Source organism: Hyla sarda, chromosome 9 (genome assembly GCF_029499605.1).
Source record: "Hyla sarda isolate aHylSar1 chromosome 9, aHylSar1.hap1, whole genome shotgun sequence".
Taxonomy (NCBI): domain Eukaryota; kingdom Metazoa; phylum Chordata; class Amphibia; order Anura; family Hylidae; genus Hyla; species Hyla sarda.
The window spans coordinates 183,253,977-183,271,996 of record NC_079197.1 but is presented as its reverse complement, the minus strand read 5'-3'; the positions used below and the strand labels follow the sequence as shown (position 1 = coordinate 183,271,996).

Here is an 18,020-nt window from a genome sequence, read left to right as displayed (position 1 = left end):
TGCGGTCTGCATCAACCTTGCTATAGGAAAACACATCGGTGGAAGGTGGAGCAGAAGCAGTCTCTGTGTTTATATCCATGTTAGGGTTCTTAGATGAGGGTGCTCGTTTGTCGACCTTCAAATCCAATGCAAATAAAAACGGCACAACCAAAATCCAGGGTAAAAAAGAAAAGATTCGGGGTGCCCGCATATCTGGAACCTGGGTCCTTCCGGTTCCTTAATCCAGATAAGTAAATACGATGCAGCACTCCACAAGTAGCAAAGAAGGTGATTTTATTCCATCATGTGCATAGACAACGTTTCACCAGTCTCACACTGGCTTTATCTATCTATCTATCTCATATCTATCTATTTATATATCTATCTCATATCTATCTATCTATCTATCTATCTATATCATATCTATCTATCTTATAACTATCTATGTATCTATCTATCTAATATATATCTCATATATATCTCCTATCTATCTATCTATCTATCTATCTATCTCATATCTATCTATCTGATATCTATCTATCTATCTATCTATCTATCTCATATCTATCTATCTATCTATCTATCTCATATCTATCTATCATCTCATATCTATCTCATATCAATCTATCTCATATCTATCTGTGATGACCCACGGTGTATTGCGGGACCACGGGGTGTAGTGGTGGAGGTGGAGGGGCAAGATGGTATTAACCCCTGGAGCAAGATGTTGATAACCCCTAGTGTTTGTGATGCCAGGATGTGGTTGTTTGGTGTAGAGTATCGCCGAAAACCGACCCAAAATGGCATATACTAAATGAAAGTCCAAAGCAGAGTTTTGATGCAACTGGAACTTACTAAAGAAGGCAGAAAACAGTCTTTACAGATAACAGCAAACTCCACAGAGGTGACCGGGACACAGAGAACCTCTCAGGCTTGGACTTGTAGTGGTAATAATGATGATGGAGGCCACTGTACTACTGTTAGGACTTTGGTAAGGACAGTAGAGACTTGTAGACATAGAAGACTTACAGATTAGATGTGGCTGCAGACTTGTAGGCTTTGGCCTAGCTGGACTGGACTTGTACAGGACTGGTGCTTTACTGTCCAAGAACTAAAGAGACCTAGTGTGGAGACTACAGCCCCTTATATATCAGGGGGCGGGACTAAAGCCCATTGGTAGATGGTTGCCTGTGGTTACCTGTGCCTCTGGAACTCTAGGTATCAGGTGATCACATATCACATGACCATGTCACATGATCTTAGGAAGGTCCTATACAGTTTAAGCATCCTAATAACCTTTACACATAGTTTGTATTCACTGTACAATACCTATAATAATAAATATACAGAACTAATGTACAATAGAAACCATAATAATGACCAAGGGAGACCCTGCAGGAGAGCCCTGTGGACCTGAGGGACTCTACCTGAGGGGACTTTAGGAACTGTACAGAACCACGTTCTGTACCGGGATACCACATATATATATCACATTTCAATCTATCTATCCCTTATCTATCTATCTCATATCTATCTATCTCTTATCTATCTATCTATCTATCTCATATCTATCTACCTATCTCATATCTATCTATCTATCCATCTAATATCTATCTCATATCTATCTATCTATCTAATATCTATCTCATATCTATCTATCTCATATGTATCTATCTCATATCTATTTATCTATCTATCTCATATCTATCTATTCATCTACCTATCTCATATGTATCTCTCATATCTATCTATCTATCTATCTATCTCATATATATCTATCTCATATCTATCATATTTCAATCTACGGTATCTATCTCATATCTATCTATCTCTTATCTGTCTCCTATCTATCTATCTATCTATCTATCTATCTATCTCATATCTATCTATCTAACAACAAATCCAGCAGCACACCCAGGTATATGTAAAACACCAAAGTGCTTTATTGACCCATGTCAAAAATGGTGCCATTTTTGACATGGGTCAATAAATCACTTTGGTGTTTTACATATACCTGGGTGTGCTGCTGGATTTGTTGTTGGATCTCTACACACAGTCTGCGACTAGGACTGTTCTTTGCCTGCATCCCACTGCTCTACTACCTTCAAGTTAGGTGTGCTGCCTACCCATTGCTGTTTCTATCTATCTATCTATCTATCTCATACAGTAATCCGTCGAGATGCAATGGCCTCGACATACTCTCAGAGGCCATCATATGTTGAAAGCAGTATCGACATACGATCATTTTTGTCGGGGCCATCATTAAAATTTGCGGTCCTCCGGTAGCGCTGGTTGCCGCAGCTGCTACCAGACTACCGCTGGGCTATTAAGCAGGTTTACATACCGGTGCATGCCGGAGCAGCTAACCCCCATGGCGTCGGTGCAGCCTCCTTGCAGCGCGCGGATCCTCACTGTCATGTGACAATGTATCGTCAGCAGTAGCGTTAAACACCCTCTCTCAAGCGCAGCACAAATCCCCAGGTCTGGCCCATTGCCCCACCAGGCCCGGCCCAAAGCCCCACCAGGCCCGGCCCAAAGCCCCACCAGGCCCGGCCCATAGCCCCACCAGGCCTGGCCCATAGCCCCACCAGGCCTGGCCCATAGCCCCACCAGGCCTGGCCCATAGCCCCACCAGGCCTGGCCCAAAGCCCCACCAGGCCTGGCCCAATGCCCCACCAGGCCTGGCCCAAAGCCCCACCAGGCCCGGCCCATAGCCCCACCAGGCCCGGCCCATAGCCCCACCAGGCCTGGCCCATAGCCCCACCAGGCCTGGCCCATAGCCCCACCAGGCCTGGCCCATAGCCCCACCAGGCCTGGCCCAAAGCCCCACCAGGCCTGGCCCAATGCCCCACCAGGCCTGGCCCAAAGCCCCACCAGGCCCGGCCCATAGCCCCACCAGGCCCGGCCCATAGCCCCACCAGGCCCGGCCCATAGCCCCACCAGGCCCGGCCCATAGCCCCCACCTCAGGACTGGCCCCTGGTTGAAATTTCATGGACTCAGGAACCAATTACCAGTTTTCCATAGAGATATGTACTCAATATATGATGGTCTCGGGGCTCCGGAACCAATTACCAGTTTTCCATAGACATATGTACTCAACATATGATGGTTTCAAGATATGATGGTCCTCCCGTAACCAATTACCATCATATGTTGAGGGACCACTGTATCTATTTATCTATCTCATATCTATCTCATATCTATCTATCTCATATCTATCTATCTATCTCATATCTATCTCATATCTATCTCATATCTATCTATCCATCTATCTATCTGTCTCATATATATCTATCTCATATCTATCTATCTCATATCTTTCTATCTATCTATCTCATATCTATCTTTCTCATATCTATCTCATATCTATCTATCTCATATCTATCTATCTGTCTATCTATCTATCTATCTATCTACCTATCTCATATCTATCTATCTATCTATCTCCTATCTATCTATCTATCTATCTATCTATCTATCTAACTCATATCTATCTATCTATCTATCTCATATCTATCTATCTCATATCTATCTATCTATCTATCTATCTAACTCATATCTATCTCATATCTATCTATCTATCTATCTATTCATCTATCTCATATCTATCTATCTATCTATCTCATATCTATCTCATATCTATCTATCTATCTCATATCTATCTATCTATCTATCTATCTATCTAACTCATATCTATCTCATATCTATCTATCTATCTATCTATCTATCTATTCATCTATCTCATATCTATCTATCTCATATCTATCTCATATCTATCTATCTATCTATCTCATATCTATCTATCTATCTATCTATCTATCTATCTCATTATCTACCACAAAGGAAATAGCATCAGGATGACAAAGTAGAATATGACATAATAATGTGAGCGGGTCCTATGTGCTTGGTCCCCAAATGCCCTTTAGTAGACACAAAACCATCACCAGTTCAAAGAGAGAGAAATTGCTTCCACAAAAAGCTAAAACATCACTTTCCTAGGTTTCCTGTGGTTCTCCAGCCGCAGGTAAGGGGGCGCCATTCTCTAAATCTCCTCAGGCAGCAGAAAGTCTAGATCATTGTTTTCCAACCAGTGTGCCTCCAGCTGTTGCAAAACTACAACTCCCAGCATGCCCGGACAGCCGAAGGCTGTCCGGGCATGCTGGGAGTTGTAGTTTTGCAACAGCTGGAGGCACACTGGTTTGGAAACACTGGTCTAGATTCACCCCTGACTTCAAACTCCAAACTACCTCTCTGTGTACATAGAAAACATATACTTTTTCTTGCATTGCCCTAAATACTGAGAACATATCGCCTCCATAGGAACACGTACAATAAAGCCCTTAAACATAATGGCGAAGCATCTATCATTTCACCAATGACTCCTTTTTCCCCCGTCAGACTGCGAGCTCCATTTATTTGCAGGTTGCTTTTTGATAAGCTCTTTCTTGGAATTGTATAAATGTTCCCCCAGCATCTTGGAGCACAGCGAGAGCCCTCTGACTGCATCTGGCCACATTCAAGCCTCCACTTCCCACTGATCCCTTCAAGACGTTAAGAGACCATAGTCAGCAATTAATTCTGTTCCAAAGACACAAGAGAAGCAAAGCGCGCCATTCACTCCCTCCTCCACCCGCTGCTTCGACTTGGTCAGCGAAGAAATAAAAAAAAAAAAGAGTAAAAGAAATACAAAGTTGCAAGTAGGATTATATAAAAAGCTAAAAAGCTATTGACATATGTATTGTGGCTGAAATCATCACTCCTAGCCCGGTACTGGGGGGTGCAAGTCTATTCATGCGGCCCACAACGTCCCCTTCCGCTCAACAAATCCCTCCAGATTCCGCGGCAGTAACGTTCCATCTGCTACATAAATTCTTACAAAATTACCCTCTCTAATTAGTCGCATTTTATGCCAAATAACACATTTAATTGATTTCCACGGATGTTAACACATCAAAACTGCAACTAAACAAAGGGCGCTTTTATTACCTCGCGCTCGTATTATTATTAGAAGTATTTGTTTTTTTTGCTTTTGTGTCTCTTTGGAAGTCGGCAGAATGCACCGATTAGAAATGGAAAATAAAACCTTATGGAGATTGCACTAGTTTCATTAGCGTAATTGCCGAGGCTTCAAAATACATGTACACTCAGAAGAATGGAGTGTTTAGGGGATTTCACTTAAGGAGGAATAAGGCTGCCAGATCTGGGATGGATAATAAAGGCTGTGCCGCCAACACTAGAGGCTATGCCCCAACACTAGAGGTTGTGCCGCCAACACTAGAGGCTGCGCCACGAACACTAGAGGCTGCACCGCCAACACTAGAGGCAGCACCGCCAACACTAGAGGATGCACCACCAACGCTAGAGGCTGCACCGCCAACACTAGAGGCTGCACCGCCAACACTAGAGGCTGCCCCGCCAACACTAGAGGCTGCCCCGCCAACACTAGAGGATGCACCGCCAACGCTAGAGGATGCACCGCCAACACTAGAGGCTGCACTGCCAACACTAGAGGCTGCCCCGCCAACACTAGAGGCTGCCCTGCCAACACTAGAGGCTGCACCGCCAACACTAGAGGATGTACCGCCAACGCTAGAGGCTGCACCGCAAACACTAGAGGCTGCACCGCAAAGACTAGAGGCTGCCCTGCCAACACTAGAGGCTGCCCCGCCAACGCTAGAGGCTGCGCCACCAACGCTAGAGGCTGCGCCGCCAACACTAGAGGCTGCCCCGCCAACACTAGAGGCTGCCCCGCCAACACTAGAGGCTGCGCCGCCAACACTAGAGGCTGCGCCCCCAACACTAGAGGCTGCGCCACCAACACTAGAGGCTGCGCCACCAATGCTAGAGGCTGCGCCGCCAACACTAGAAGCTGCACCGCCAACACTAGAAGCTGCGCCTCCAACACTAGATGCTGCACCGCCAACACTTGTGCATAGAGATGTACGTGGGTACTAGGATAAGGGGTGGAAACATAGTTGTCCTGCACTTCAAATGTAATTATAAATCAAATCAATTTCTCTGCATGGTAATATGTCTCTCTAAAACATGCACAACTCCAAGACAACTTTGTTTCTCAAATCTGTAACTATTTGTCAGTCTTCGCCCCTTATAGTGTTTCAGTCTTAGTTTTCATACGCACACAATACTATGACAACTTTCTGCACAAAACACATATTCTGCTGCCTTTCCCATGGTTTCTATAGTCGTATTAGTCTTCAGATTCGCTTTTACTGGCGTTGACCTTACTTTGCTTGCCTTAAGCGGATTAAAGCTTATACTGAATAGTGAAAACTTCTGAAACGTATATTCTAATATGAAATATATACCTTAAGATCTCAACCGGCTGTCTGCATAGGAAATCATTTAATACTTACATCAAGAGGCAACAAAAAGGCAGCAATGACCTGGTCCTGCTCACACAGCTGAGGGGCCTGTTACAAGTGCGTCAGTCTTGGTAAGTGAGTAGTATTAGGCAGAATGCAGCCGGAGCAGATCCGTCTATTCTAACTGGTACTTTATAAAACCCTCAGATAAGGGGTACACTGCCCCTAGATATCTTATCCCCTATCCAAAGGATAGGGGGTAAGTTGTCTGATCGTAGGGGTCCTGCCGCTGGGGACCCCTGCAATCTCTGAGTGGATAGCTGATAGGGGGAATAAAACAAATGATACCTGTCTCTTAGCTGATGGTTGTATCCAAATGTCTAAAATCATGTCTTGTTTCTAAGATCAAGAGCTGTGGCATGCATGCCTCCTCCCTCCACACCCCTTTCTATTCTATGTAATTGATAAACAATCATGAAGGGAAGGGTGAAGGAGGGAGGAGGCATGCATGCTGCAGCTCAGCACCGCCTCTACAACTCTTTGGGGAAAAAAAACAAGATTTTATAACTTTTCAAACAGCCATCAGTTAAGAAACAGATATACTTTGTTTTATCTCCATATCGTACATTTGCACATGTCTGCAGATCTAGGCATGATCTACAGCTGACAGATTCCCTGTATAGAAGTAGGTAAAGATGAGCTTGAAGCCTCTCAATGTGACAAATGTGTATCTTACAAAGAAGAATATTGTCCAGCGCAGGGACCCTTGTGAAAGGATCAATGCTTAATTAAATAAAAAAGGATAAAAAACAACAGGACATAACAGGGTGACGCTTTACAACCTCATGCAGGAGGTCTTACTCAGGTTATGAATAAGGCCTCCTGCATGAGGCTGAAACACGTCATCCTGTGATGTCCTGTTGTTTTTCATTGGTTTTTATTCAATAAAGCATTGATCCTTTCACAAGGGTCCCTGCACTGGACAATCTTCTTCTTTGCATTTCTGTGGCGTGATCCGCGCCAGTGTGTGCATTCAGGAGGCAAGAGGGTGAGCTGGCTAACACTTGCTACATATTAGATGCATGTCTTCTTTCACAATAGCAATCAGATAGAAAACTATAAAATAGTTATTTATTGAAGAAAAAAAAAATATTTTATTCGAGAAAAATGCTTCTTTCTCACTCCTCTCCCTGATAACCTCAAGAGCGATTAGTTGCCCATAGAAGTTTATGGTGAGGGGAATGGCAGGGAGAGACAGAGAAGCAATTTTCCTTAATGATGAATTCACAGTTCGCTTCTCGGCCTTTTGGCTAAGATCAAGTGTAGTATCTGTTCTTATCAGTCTTCATGCTGGTGGGGATGGGTGCTACATGGAGGATGCAGGTGTACCAGGGCTTTCCGGGGCTGGTTCTGAGGAATCAGTTCGACGGCTGCCCCGAAGTGACCTGTTCCCTCCGGGTCTCGCCATGAGGCTGAGAGGGTCTAGAGCCGAGGTACTTTTGTGCCTCGGGGAGTGGTGACCCAGAGGTGCCGAAACTCACTGGGAGTATTGGCTCACTGAGTTGAAGCACGGGCACCATAATCTCTTCACCTTGTGGCACTCAATCAGAGAAATTTTTATAGATCCGGCCGGATGTCCGGGCAGTATATCTGCACACATTCACTTATTTATTTCTTTTTGTCTCACTGTGTCACTTTTTGCGTGTTGTGTGTTCACGGGATTTGTCAGCTTGTGGTAGCCCTTCTGGGTGTCCCTCCTGGCGGTCTAGGGGAGGTGTGTGTGGCCATTAGGTTCCGCACCTCCCTGCAAACACCCCGGGTACTCCTGTTTTGGCAGGGTACCTACCGTTATCGGCTCTGCGGTCAGATACCTTGGCTAACGCCAAGGGGGATGCCGGGAGCATTTGTGGTCCCCTAGTAGCTTCGGCAAAAAGGGACATCGAACCTGGAACCTCGCAGGTACCTTTTGGTCCGGAGGCGAAGGGTAAGGTTTGTTGGGGGGCCTCTCTCCTATTGGAGAAGGGTTTGCGATAGACCGCATCCTTTGTGCACGTTTTTTTAGTGTAACACGTTTGCACTTTTTCTTGCACTTTGGGTGAATCGAGAGCACGTTCCTCGGCTTTAGATAAAAATAAAAAAATAATTCACAGTTACACTGCTTGGTACTGCTTTGTAATGTCTTCTGCTACTGTTTCAGAGGGTGTGCTATACAGATATATGGGAGCAGGATCCTCTCTTCTGTGTTAGCAATGTATCTCACAGTATAGTATATCTGTTCTCTATGATATATCTGTCCTCTATGGTTTATCTGTCCTCTATGGTAAGTCTGTCCTCTATAGTATATCTCTCCTCTTTGGTATATTTTTCCTCTATGGTATATCTCTCCTCTATGGTATATCTGTCCTATATGGTATATTTCTCCTCTATGGTATATCTCTCCTCTACGGTATATTTGTCCTCTATGATATATCTCTCCTCTATGGTATATATGTACTCTTTGGTATATCTGTCCTCTATGATATATCTCTCCTCTATGGTATATCTGTCCTCTATGGTATATCCGTCCTCTATGGTATATCTGTCCTCTATGGTATATCTCTCCTCTATGGTATATCTGTCCTCTATGGTATATCTGTCCTCTGATATATATCTCCTCTATGGTATATCTGTCCTCTATGGTATATCCGTCCTCTATGGTATATCTGTCCTCTATGGTATATCTCTCCTCTATGATATATCTCTCCTCTATGATATATCTCTCCTCTATGGTATAACTGTCCTCTATGGTATATCTCTCCTCTATGGTATATCTGTCCTCAATGATATATCTCTCCTCTATGATATATCTGTCCTCTATGATATATCTGTCCTCTATGGTATATCTGTCCTCTATGGTATATCTGTCCTCTATGGTATATCTGTCCTCTATGATATATCTCTCCTCTATGATATATCTCTCCTCTATGGTATATCTGTCCTCTATGGTATATTTCTCCTCTATGGTATATCTCTCCTCTATGGTATATCTCTCCTCTATGGTATATTTGTCCTCTATGGTATATCTCTCCTCTATGGTATATCTCTCCTCTATGGTATATCTCTCCTCTGTGGTATATCTATCCTCTATGATATATCTGTCCTCTATGGTATATCTCTCCTCTATGGTTTATCTGTCCTCTATGGTAAGTCTGTCCTCTATAGTATATCTCTCCTCTTTGGTATATTTTTCCTCTATGGTATATCTCTCCTCTATGGTATATCTGTCCTATATGGTATATTTCTCCTCTATGGTATATCTCTCCTCTACGGTATATTTGTCCTCTATGATATATCTCTCCTCTATGGTATATATGTACTCTTTGGTATATCTGTCCTCTATGATAAATCTCTCCTCTATGGTATATCTCTCTTCTATGGTATATCCGTCCTCTATGGTATATCTGTCCTCTATGGTATATCTCTCCTCTATGGTATATCTGTCCTCTATGGTATATCTGTCCTCTGATATATATCTCCTCTATGGTATATCTGTCCTCTATGGTATATCCGTCCTCTATGGTATATCTGTCCTCTATGGTATATCTCTCCTCTATGATATATCTCTCCTCTATGATATATCTCTCCTCTATGGTATATCTCTCCTCTATGGTATATCTGTCCTCAATGATATATCTCTCCTCTATGATATATCTGTCCTCTATGATATATCTGTCCTCTATGGTATATCTGTCCTCTATGGTATATCCTGTCCTCTATGGTATATCTGTCCTCTATGATATATCTCTCCTCTATGGTATATCTCTCCTCTATGGTATATCTGTCCTCTATGGTATATCTCTCCTCTATGGTATATCTCTCCTCTATGGTATATCTCTCCTCTATGGTATATCTCCCCTCTATGATATATCTGTCCTCTATGGTATATCTCTCCTCTATGGTATATTTCTCCTCTATGGTATATCTCTCCTCTATGGTATATCTCTCTTCTATGGTATATCTCTCTTCTATGGTACATTTCTCCTCTATGGTATATCTCTCCTCTATGATATATCTGTTCTCTATGGTATATCTCTCCTCTATGGTATATCTCTCCTCTATGGTATATCTCTCCTCTATGATATATCTCTCCTCTATGGTATATCTCTCCTCTATGGTATATCTCTCCTCTATGATATATCTCTCCTCTATGGTATATCTCTCCTCTATGGTATATCTCTTCTCTATGGTATATCTCTCCTCTATGATATATCTCTCCTCTATGGTATATCTCTCCTCTATGATATATCTCTCCTCTATGGTATATCTCTCTTCTATGGTATATCTCTCTTCTATGGTATATTTCTCCTCTATGGTATATCTCTCCTCTATGATATATCTGTTCTCTATGGTATATCTCTCCTCTATGGTATATCTCTCCTCTATGGTATATCTCTCCTCTATGATATATCTCTCCTCTATGGTATATCTGTCCTCTATGGTATATCTGTCCTCTATGGTATATCTGTCCTCTATGATATATCTCTCCTCTATGGTATATCTCTCCTCTATGGTACATCTCTCCTCTATGATATATCTCTCCTCTATGGTATATCTCTCCTCTATGATATATCTGTCCTCTATGGTATATTTCTCCTCTATGGTATATCTGTCCTCTATGGTATATCTCTCCTCTATGGTATATCTGTCCTCTATGGTATATCTCTCCTCTATGGTATATCTCTCCTCTATGGTATATCTCTCCTCTATGATATATCTGTCCTCTATGGTATATCTCTCTTCTATGGTATATCTCTCTTCTATGGTATATCTCTCCTCTATGATATATCTGTCCTCTATGATATATCTCTCCTCTATGGTATATCTCTCCTCTATGGTATATTTCTCCTCTATGGTATATCTGTCCTCTATGATATATCTCTCCTCTATGGTATATCTGTCCTCTATGGTATATCTGTTCTGTTTGGTATATCTGTCCTCTATGGTATATCTGTCCTCTATGGTATATCTCTCCTCTATGGTATATCTCTCCTCTATGATATATCTCTCCTCTATGGTATATCTCTCCTCTATGATATATCTCTCCTCTATTGTATATCTCTCCTCTATGGTATATCTCTCCTCTATGGTATATCTCTCCTCTATGGTATATATGTCCTCTATGGTATATCTGTTCTATTTGGTATATCTGTCCTCTATGGTATTTCTGTCCTCTATGGTATATCTCTCCTCTATGGTATATCTGTCCTCTATGGTATATCTCTCCTCTATGGTATATCTCTCCTCTATGATATATCTCTCCTCTATGGTATATCTCTCCTCTATGATATATCTCTCCTCTATTGTATATCTCTCCTCTATGGTATATCTCTCCTCTATGGTATATCTCTCCTCTATGATATATCTCTCCTCTATTATATATCTCTCCTGTATGGTATATCTCTCCTCTATGATATATCTCTCCTCTATGGTATATCTGTCCTCTATGGTATATCTCTCATCTATGGTATATCTGTCCTCTATGGTATATCTCTCATCTATGGTATATCTGTCCGCTATGATATATCTGTCCTCTATGGTATATCTGTCCTCTATGGTATATCTCTCTTCTATGGTATATCTCTCTTCTATGGTATATTTCTCCTCTATGGTATATCTGTCCTCTATGGTATATCTGTACTCTATTGTATATCTCTCCTCTATGGTATATCTTTCCTCTATGGTATATCTCTCCTCTATGATATATCTCTCCTCTATGGTATATCTCTCCTTTATGATATATCTCTCCTCTATGGTATATCTCTCATCTATGGTATATCTCTCCTCTATGGTATATCTGTACTCTATGGTATATCTCTCCTCTATGGTATATCTCTCCTCTATGGTATATCTCTCCTCTAGGATATATCTCTCCTCTATGGTATATCTCTCTTCTTTGGTATATCTGTCCTCTATGGTATATCTCTCCTCTATGGTATATCTCTCCTCTATGATATATCTCTCCTCTATGATATATCTGTCCTCTATGTTATATCTCTCCTCTATGGTATATCTCTCCTCTATGGTATATCTGTCCTCTATGGTATATCTCTCCTCTATGATATATCTCTCCTCTATGATGTATCTCTCCTCTATGGTATATCTCTCCTCTTTGGTATATCTCTCCTCTATGGTATATCTCTCCTCTATGATATATCTCTCCTCTATGGTATATCTGTCCTCTATGGTATATCTGTCCTCTATGGTATATCTGTCCTCAATGATATATCTCTCCTCTATGATATATCTGTCCTCTATGATATATCTGTCCTCTATGGTATATCTGTCCTATATGGTATATCTGTCCTCTATCATATATCTCTCCTCTATGGTATATCTCTCCTCTATGGTATATCTGTCCTCTATGGTATATCTCTCCTCTATGGTATATCTGTCCTCTATGGTATATCTCTCCTCTATGGTATATCTCTCCTCTATGATATATCTGTCCTCTATGGTATATCTCTCCTCTATGGTATATCTCTCTTCTATGGTATATCTCTCTTCTATGGTATATCTCTCCTCTATGGTATATCTCTCCTCTATGATATATCTGTTCTCTATGGTATATCTCTCCTCTATGGTATATCTCTCCTCTATGGTATATCTGTCCTCTATGATATATCTCTCCTCTATGGTATATCTGTCCTCTATGGTATATCTGTCCTCTATGATATATCGGTTCTCTATGGTATATCTCTCCTCTATGGTATATCTCTCCTCTATGGTATATCTGTCCTCTATGATATATCTCTCCTCTATGGTAAGTCTGTCCTCTATGGTATATCTGTCCTCTATGATATATCTCTCCTCTATGGTATATCTGTCCTCTATGGTATATCTGTCCTCTATGGTATATCTGTCCTCTATGATATATCTCTCCTCTATGGTATATCTCTCCTCTATGGTTTATCTCTCCTCTATGATATATCTCTCCTCTATGGTATATCTCTCCTCTATGATATATCTGTCCTCTATGGTATATCTCTCTTCTATGGTATATCTGTCCTCTATGGTATATCTCTCATCTATGGTATATCTCTCTTCTATGGTATATCTCTCCTCTATGATATATCTGTCCTCTATGATATATCTCTCCTCTATGGTATATCTCTCCTCTATGGTATATTTCTCCTCAATGGTATATCTGTCCTCTATGATATATCTCTCCTCTATGGTATATATGTCCTCTATTGTGTATCTGTTCTGTTTGGTATATCTGTCCTCTATGGTATATCTGTCCTCTATGGTATATCTCTCCTCTATGGTATATCTCTCCTCTATGATATATCTCTCCTCTATGGTATATCTCTCCTCTATGATATATCTCTCCTCTATTGTATATCTCTCCTCTATGGTATATCTCTCCTCTATGGTATATCTCTCCTCTATGATATATCTCTCCTCTATTATATATCTCTCCTGTATGGTATATCTCTCCTCTATGATATATCTCTCCTCTATGGTATATCTGTCCTCTATGGTATATCTCTCATCTATGGTATATCTGTCCTCTATGGTATATCTCTCATCTATGGTATATCTGTCCTCTATGATATATCTGTCCTCTATGGTATATCTGTCCTCTATGGTATATCTCTCTTCTATGGTATATCTCTCTTCTATGGTATATTTCTCCTCTATGGCATATCTGTCCTCTATGGTATATCTGTACTCTATGGTATATCTCTCCTCTATGGTATATCTCTCCTCTATGGTATATCTCTCCTCTATGATATATCTCTCCTCTATGGTATATCTCTCCTTTATGATATATCTCTCCTCTATGGTATATCTCTCCTCTATGGTATATCTCTCCTCTATGGTATATCTGTACTCTATGGTATATCTCTCCTCTATGGTATATCTCTCTTCTATGGTATATCTCTCCTCTAGGATATATCTCTCCTCTATGGTATATCTCTCTTCTTTGGTATATCTGTCCTCTATGGTATATCTCTCCTCTATGATATCTCTCCTCTATGATATATCTGTCCTCTATGGTATATCTCTCCTCTATGGTATATCTCTCCTCTATGGTATATCTGTCCTCTATGGTATATCTGTCCTCTATGGTATATCTCTCCTCTATGATATATCTCTCCTCTATGATGTATCTCTCCTCTATGGTATATCTCTCCTCTTTGGTATATCTCTCCTCTATGGTATATCTCTCCTCTATGATATATCTCTCCTCTATGGTATATCTGTCCTCTATGGTATATCTCTCCTCTATGGTATATCTGTCCTCAATGATATATCTCTCCTCTATGATATATCTGTCCTCTATGATATATCTGTCCTCTATGGTATATCTGTCCTGTATGGTATATCTGTCCTCTATGATATATCTCTCCTGTATGGTATATCTCTCCTCTATGGTATATCTCTCCTCTATGGTATATCTGTCCTCTATGGTATATTTCTCCTCTATGGTATATCTGTCCTCTATGGTATATCTCTCCTCTATGGTATATCTCTCCTCTATGGTATATCTCTCCTCTATGATATATCTGTCCTCTATGGTATATCTCTCCTCTATGGTATATTTCTCCTCTATGGTATATCTCTCCTCTATGGTATATCTCTCTTCTATGGTATATCTCTCTTCTATGGTATATTTCTCCTCTATGGTATATCTCTCCTCTATGATATATCTGTTATCTATGGTATATCTCTCCTCTATGGTATATCTCTCCTCTATGATATATCTCTCCTCTATGGTATATCTCTCCTCTATGGTATATCTCTCCTCTATGATATATCTCTCCTCTATGGTATATCTCTCCTCTATGGTATATATCTCCTCTATGGTATATCTCTCCTCTATGATATATCTCTCCTCTATGGTATATCTCTCCTCTATGATATATCTCTCCTCTATGGTATATCTCTCTTCTATGGTATATCTCTCTTCTATGGTATATTTCTCCTCTATGGTATATCTCTCCTCTATGATATATCTGTTCTCTATGGTATATCTCTCCTCTATGGTATATCTCTCCTCTATGGTATATCTCTCCTCTATGGTATATCTGTCCTCTATGGTATATCTCTCCTCTATGGTATATCTGTCCTCTATGGTATATCTCTCCTCTATGGTATATCTCTCCTCTATGGTATATCTCTCCTCTATGGTATATCTCTCCTCTATGATATATCTGTCCTCTATGGTATATCTCTCCTCTATGGTATATCTCTCCTCTATGGTATATCTCTCTTCTATGGTATATCTCTCTTCTATGGTATATCTCTCCTCTATGGTATATCTCTCCTCTATGATACATCTGTTCTCTATGGTATATCTCTCCTCTATGGTATATCTCTCCTCTATGGTATATCTGTCCTCTATGATATATCTCTCCTCTATGGTATATCTGTCCTCTATGGTATATCTGTCCTCTATGATATATCGGTTCTCTATGGTATATCTCTCCTCTATGGTATATCTCTCCTCTATGGTAAATCTGTCCTCTATGATATATCTCTCCTCTATGGTATATCTGTCCTCTATGGTATATCTGTCCTCTATGATATATCTCTCCTCTATGGTATATCTGTCCTCTATGGTATATCTGTCCTCTATGGTATATCTGTCCTCTATGATATAACTCTCCTCTATGGTATATCTCTCCTCTATGGTTTATCTCTCCTCTATGATATATCTCTCCTCTATGGTATATCTCTCCTCTATGATATATCTGTCCTCTATGGTATATCTCTCTTCTATGGTATATCTGTCCTCTATGGTATATCTCTCATCTATGGTATATCTCTCTTCTATGGTATATCTCTCCTCTATGATATATCTGTCCTCTATGATATATCTCTCCTCTATGGTATATCTCTCCTCTATGGTATATTTCTCCTCAATGGTATATCTGTCCTCTATGATATATCTCTCCTCTATGGTATATATGTCCTCTATGGTGTATCTGTTCTGTTTGGTATATCTGTCCTCTATGGTATATCTGTCCTCTATGGTATATCTCTCCTCTATGGTATATCTCTCCTCTATGATATATCTCTCCTCTATGGTATATCTCTCCTCTATGATATATCTCTCCTCTATTGTATATCTCTCCTCTATGGTATATCTCTCCTCTATGGTATATCTCTCCTCTATGATATATCTCTCCTCTATTATATATCTCTCCTGTATGGTATATCTCTCCTCTATGATATATCTCTCCTCTATGGTATATCTGTCCTCTATGGTATATCTCTCATCTATGGTATATCTGTCCTCTATGGTATATCTCTCATCTATGGTATATCTGTCCTCTATGATATATCTGTCCTCTATGGTATATCTGTCCTCTATGGTATATCTCTCTTCTATGGTATATCTCTCTTCTATGGTATATTTCTCCTCTATGGTATATCTGTCCTCTATGGTATATCTGTACTCTATGGTATATCTCTCCTCTATGGTATATCTCTCCTCTATAGTATATCTCTCCTCTATGATATATCTCTCCTCTATGGTATATCTCTCCTTTATGATATATCTCTCCTCTATGGTATATCTCTCCTCTATGGTATATCTCTCCTCTATGGTATATCTGTACTCTATGGTATATCTCTCCTCTATGGTATATCTCTCTTCTATGGTATATCTCTCCTCTAGGATATATCTCTCCTCTATGGTATATCTCTCTTCTTTGGTATATCTGTCCTCTATGGTATATCTCTCCTCTATGATATCTCTCCTCTATGATATATCTGTCCTCTATGGTATATCTCTCCTCTATGGTATATCTCTCCTCTATGGTATATCTGTCCTCTATGGTATATCTGTCCTCTATGGTATATCTCTCCTCTATGATATATCTCTCCTCTATGATGTATCTCTCCTCTATGGTATATCTCTCCTCTTTGGTATATCTCTCCTCTATGGTATATCTCTCCTCTATGATATATCTCTCCTCTATGGTATATCTGTCCTCTATGGTATATCTCTCCTCTATGGTATATCTGTCCTCAATGATATATCTCTCCTCTATGATATATCTGTCCTCTATGATATATCTGTCCTCTATGGTATATCTGTCCTGTATGGTATATCTGTCCTCTATGATATATCTCTCCTCTATGGTATATCTCTCCTCTATGGTATATCTCTCCTCTATGGTATATCTGTCCTCTATGGTATATTTCTCCTCTATGGTATATCTGTCCTCTATGGTATATCTCTCCTCTATGGTATATCTCTCCTCTATGGTATATCTCTCCTCTATGATATATCTGTCCTCTATGGTATATCTCTCCTCTATGGTATATTTCTCCTCTATGGTATATCTCTCCTCTATGGTATATCTCTCTTCTATGGTATATCTCTCTTCTATGGTATATTTCTCCTCTATGGTATATCTCTCCTCTATGATATATCTGTTCTCTATGGTATATCTCTCCTCTATGGTATATCTCTCCTCTATGGTATATCTCTCCTCTATGATATATCTCTCCTCTATGGTATATCTCTCCTCTATGGTATATCTCTCCTCTATGATATATCTCTCCTCTATGGTATATCTCTCCTCTATGGTATATCTCTCCTCTATGGTATATCTCTCCTCTATGATATATCTCTCCTCTATGGTATATCTCTCCTCTATGATATATCTCTCCTCTATGGTATATCTCTCTTCTATGGTATATCTCTCTTCTATGGTATATTT

At 40.4% G+C, this 18,020-nt stretch overlaps 1 protein-coding gene and 1 pseudogene across 4 annotated transcripts in view; one reads left to right on the top strand and one right to left on the bottom strand.

Annotated features, from left to right (window-relative positions):
- Positions 1 to 18,020, bottom strand: part of PCDH11X (protocadherin 11 X-linked) — a 1,464,252-nt gene that overhangs the window by 395,475 nt on the left and 1,050,757 nt on the right. The gene's annotated exons all lie outside the window — the stretch shown is intronic.
- Positions 7,594 to 7,703, top strand: LOC130292095 (U2 spliceosomal RNA; annotated as a pseudogene).